The 5,000-nt window shown below is 48.3% G+C and overlaps 1 pseudogene; it reads right to left on the minus strand.

Annotated features, from left to right (window-relative positions):
- Positions 1-110: 110 nt before the first annotated feature.
- LOC129116103 (kinesin-like protein KIF20B) overlaps positions 111-5,000 on the minus strand; it is an 8,373-nt pseudogene continuing 3,483 nt past the window's right edge.

Raw genomic sequence — 5,000 nt, forward strand, 5'->3', positions numbered from 1 at the left:
TTCACTTCGTTCAGTTACGTATTACTCTTATTATTTTTATAATATTGATTATTATTATCATTAAAGACATTATTATCTGTGACATTAACGTCTAAAGTAAGTGTGTTTACGTCCGCGGTGGCGTCCGCGGCTGTCTGCAGTAGTTTGATGACGTCGTCTTTCTGCTGATTGATCTCCATCAGCTCTGATAACTTGTGTTGCTGCTGCTTCAGACTCTGAAACCAAAAGAACTTTATTGATAAAAACCAATGTGAACAATGTGGTTTCAGACAGCAGACACCACAGAAGAAGACACTACCTCCTGGGCCTCCTGCATCTGGTCATGTGATCGCTGCTTCTCCAATCGCAGCGCCTCCAGCTCTGCAGGTCAGATCAGCACAGACAGAGGTCAAAGGTCAACGTTACACCAGGGACCACAACCAGGAGCTGGGACCGTGTGTGTGTGTGTACCTACAGTGTGTGTGTGTGTGTGTGTGTGTGTGTTTGTACCTGCAGTGTGTGTGTGTGTGTTTGTACCTGTAGTGTGTGTGTGTGTGTTTGTACCTGTAGTGTGTGTGTGTACCTGTAGTGTGTGTGTGTGTGTTTGTACCTGTAGTGTGTGTGTGTGTGTACCTGCAGTGTGTGTTTGTACCTGTAGTGTGTGTGTGTGTGTGTGTTTGTACCTGCAGTGTGTGTGTTTGTACCTGTAGTGTGTGTGTGTGTTTGTACCTGTAGTGTGTGTGTGTGTGTGTGTACCTGCAGTGTGTGTGTTTGTACCTGTAGTGTGTGTGTGTGTGTGTACCTGCAGTGTGTGTGTGTGTTTGTGTGTGTGTGTGTGTGTGTACCTGCAGTGTGTGTGTGTTCGGTCAGACAGCGGTGAACACTCTGAGTGTGTGTGTGTCTGATCTTCTCCAGATCTTCAGTCACTGAGTGAACATCTGTTTGTACCTCCTGAGTGTGTGTGTGTGTTATTGATCAGTGTGTGTGATAATGTGTGTGTGTGTGTGTGTGTGTGTGTACCTGCAGTGTGTTATTGTTGGTCAGACCTACTGTGCGTCTCTCTGATCGGTGCTGACAGTAGATCTTCGAGTCTTACTGACGAACATCTCAACAGATCGGCCACTCCTCTTCTGACAGACAATCAACACTAGGATCACGGATAATCCTCATCAATACTGTTATTGATCACTGATAATCATCAGTAATGAGTCACGGGTGTCACAGTACAATCACCTTGTGCTCGGTGCTGACAGTAGACAGGTCGATCATGTTACCTGTAGGTTCTTCAGGATCTCCATCTTCTTCTAGAGCTCCATCCTCCAGGATCTCCCTCTCCTTCTCCAGACGCTCACTGACACACGCAGCACATTCTGTCTGATGTCACGTGTGTCACAGTACACATCACGTGACTCTGTGGTTCAGTCACATGATCATGTTACCTGTAGTCTTTCTCCATCTTGTTGTAGAGCTCCATGAACTCAGTGCTGACTTCTCTTGATCTGAGCCTCCAGGACCACACAGCGCCGCCTCTCTGTCTGACACACACACACACACACACACACACACACACACACACACGCACCACACACTTTCATGAATATTTTGAGATTACAACATCTTCAGAAAACAGATGTTATTGATATTAGATCGTTACCTTCTCTTCTACCTCCATGGTCCGGTCACCTTCCTCCTCCTCCTCTTCTTCTTCCTCCTCCTCACCTCCTGCCTCCAGCACTGTTCCTTCCATCGCACTCTCCTCCTCCTCTCCTCCTCTTCATCCTCCTCCTCCTCCTCCTCCTCTTCGCCGTCCTCATCCTCCAGCACGTCCTCCAGGGTCGTCTCCCAGGCGACCAGGGAGCTCTTCCTGCCTCGCCCGACACGTTTCTGCGGCGGTCGGCATCCTCGATGATCAGTGACAGCTCCATGGCCGTGCGGGGACGTCGTCTGGGACCACCCCCACCACCAACTCGAGTTCACCACCACCAACTGGAGAGAGAGAGAGAGACAGAGAGGGAGAGAGAGAGAGAGAGAGACCGACACAGAGAGGGTCAGCCCTTCATCAAGGAGGAGGCAGAAATGAACAAGCTGCAAAGTATATATACGTTTTGGAGCCTGGCTATGACAGTCCCTGTGACAGTCCCTGTGTGTGTGTGTGTGTGTGTGTGTGTGTGTGTGTGTGTGTGTGTGTGTGTGTTCTGACCTTCTGGGCGAGGGCGGAGAACTTGAGGACGTTGAGCGTCTCGTCAAAGCAGGACGAGTTCTTGTTGATGTTGACCACCATGGAGACCCGGCCGCCACCACAGAAGAAGAACTGCAGGAAGTGTGTGAGCTTGGACTCCCCTGAAGGGGACGTGGTTCTGGACCCTGTAGAGAAACACATGAGAGCCATCATCCCGGTGTCTCAGCGTTGGGTTCTGTTCAGACGGGTGGAGCGGCTCCGTCCTCCTACTTGGTGTGCTGGTTGAGCCTCATGGCGTTGATGCACTTCCCGAGCGTCAGCAGAGAGCTGTTGATGTTTCCCGCCTCCTTCAGTCGCTCCCGGTGTTGCGGGTTCGTGAGCAGCGCTCTCGGATCCGGCCAGGTCGCACAGAGACAACCTCACAAAGACACATGTCATTATTATGGGAGCACACGGTGACCTCATCACTCCACACTGAAGGGAAACAGTCCGTCTTACTCGCTGATGCCGAGGACTCTGGGAACTCCGACGTCGTCCACTGGGAGGATCCTGATGGAGAAGATGCTGTGGCTGCAGAGACACACAGATACCTCCATCACTCAGAGGACACACAGACACCACCGTCACTCAGAGGACACACAGACGTATCTCCATCCTGAGAGACTGCTGCTCTGATAGATAGAACATTGGCTGCAGGTATAACTTTACATATTAGAAACCTCAGCTTGTGTTCAGGTGACTGATGAATGTGTAACTGGACCTCCTGATTGTTTCTGAGCCTCAAAACTGTGAGTCACAACCAGAAACTGTCCTGAAAGTAAAGAAGTGAAGCTAAAAGAAAGCAGAGCAGCTGACCTCCTGCTGGACAGATGGTTCAGTCTGGTGGAGGAGAAACTCTGGTTCTTCTTCCCGATCTTCATCACTCTGTAGGCCTCGTCAGAGCTGTTCACCTGGACCCACCGCAGGTCTGAAACACATCAACACACACATCAACACACACTGCAGCTTAACTACACTGGCTCATCAGCACAGTCAGATTCTGTAGAAGACCAGAGTAGCATGAAAGCATGGTGGAAATAGCAACCAGCTAACTATCTGCTGTCCGCTGGTTACAGATAATCCCTCCTCTCCATAGTGGAGGTTGGTTTATGGAGTTTTGTCGGTCAAACTCGTTTGTTCGTCCTCTGGAGTTTCAGAGAATAATTCAACAAACATTGATCATAAAAGCCTCCGTTCATGTTCAGAGCTGGAGAGGAGACTTAAGCTACGATGCCAAGTGAGTATAAACAAAGATTTACACACACAAAAACAGAAACGATCCGTTTTTGGATGAAACATCCAGAACAACAAAGTGATTTTGAATTGATAAAATTAAAATAGGTAGAACCTTTGATGAAGGAGTTTCCTTTGACGTCCTGAGAAAGACGAAGCACCGTCCTCCTGTGGTGTCCACTGGGAACCTGAACACCACAGATCATTCACAGATCAATAACAGTTATCAATCACTAATTAACCACAGCAGATTCTCCCCCATGTTTGGACTGTTTATGCTACAGTGAGGACATTTTGACTGGTTGGACAGTAAAGTCAACTTCACTGTAAACTCTAACCACACGCGCGCACACACACACCTGTTCCAGCAGGTCATGGATGTTGTCGTTGTAAATCTCACAGAATGAAACCCAGACAGAGAACCGGACGTTTGATTCCACGTCCAGACAGAAACTGTCGGCCTCAGAGATGCTGTTCACGCTGCTGTCAGTGCTGACAGACGAGCCTGGAAACACAAACACACACATTGTTGTATTTAGCAGTTGTGGGGTCCACAGGTTTTTTTGGTTCCTTGTGAGGACCCCCTTTACATGCTCAGATAAATAATCAGGTCAGATAAAGAGTGATTCCTGTAGGTTGTTTGGTATTTTATGAACGTAAGAACACAAACACAACGTTGAGTATTTTGGATTGAACTTCCGACGTCACAGTAAATAAATCAAGTCACTGACCGTCAAGAAAAGTTGATCTTCCAGACGTCTGACTCTTGTCGCTCTGCAGAGACAACGAGACACATTAGTACGCACATTCGTACACACATTCGTACACACATTCGTACACACAGATGTATTTGTATGTCCCGACCTCTTTCAACAGCCTCATCAGGTTCCTCTTGCTGCTGGACTCGGCTGCCTGCTGGTCTGGAGTCAGTCTGCTGAAGTCTCTGCAGCGCTGCGGCTTCAGATCGGACCGACCGTACAGACGACCCTCGATACTGTTAAAGATCACTGACAGAGACCGGGGCAACAGACCTGAGTCATGGTCCGGACCTGAAGGATGGACAGACAGACAGACAGACAGACAGAGAGACAGACTTTAAAAAATAAATCCAAACCAATCTGCAGATGAATCGTCAGTAAATATTAAAGTTTGGATTCAGAGAGAAACTGTGATGAACTTTGTGAAGCTTTATCTGTGTGTCCAGATGTTAATGGGCTGGATTTCACACAGACATCAACAACAGGTGTGTGTGTGTGTGTGTGTGTGTGTGTGTGTGTGTGTGTGTGTGTGTGTGTGTGTGTGTGTGTGTGTGTGCTGGGCAGGGAACACACACACACACGTAGATGAACTCCATGTGACTCAGAGAAACCAGGTTACTCTGGTAATCAGAGAAGGTGTTTACACAGAGCGACCTGGTTCCACTGGATCCGTTCCCACAGGACACAGATCAGGTTTCTCTGAGTCACTGGAAGTGTTACAGTCTTATTTTAGACCGTGGAGCAGTCAGAGGACAGACAGACAGACCTAAGATCACGTGACGGTAGAGGATTGTTTACTATAAAGGTCATGA

Source organism: Anoplopoma fimbria, unplaced genomic scaffold (assembly GCF_027596085.1).
Source record: "Anoplopoma fimbria isolate UVic2021 breed Golden Eagle Sablefish unplaced genomic scaffold, Afim_UVic_2022 Un_contig_12669_pilon_pilon, whole genome shotgun sequence".
NCBI classification, from domain to species: Eukaryota; Metazoa; Chordata; class Actinopteri; order Perciformes; family Anoplopomatidae; genus Anoplopoma; species Anoplopoma fimbria.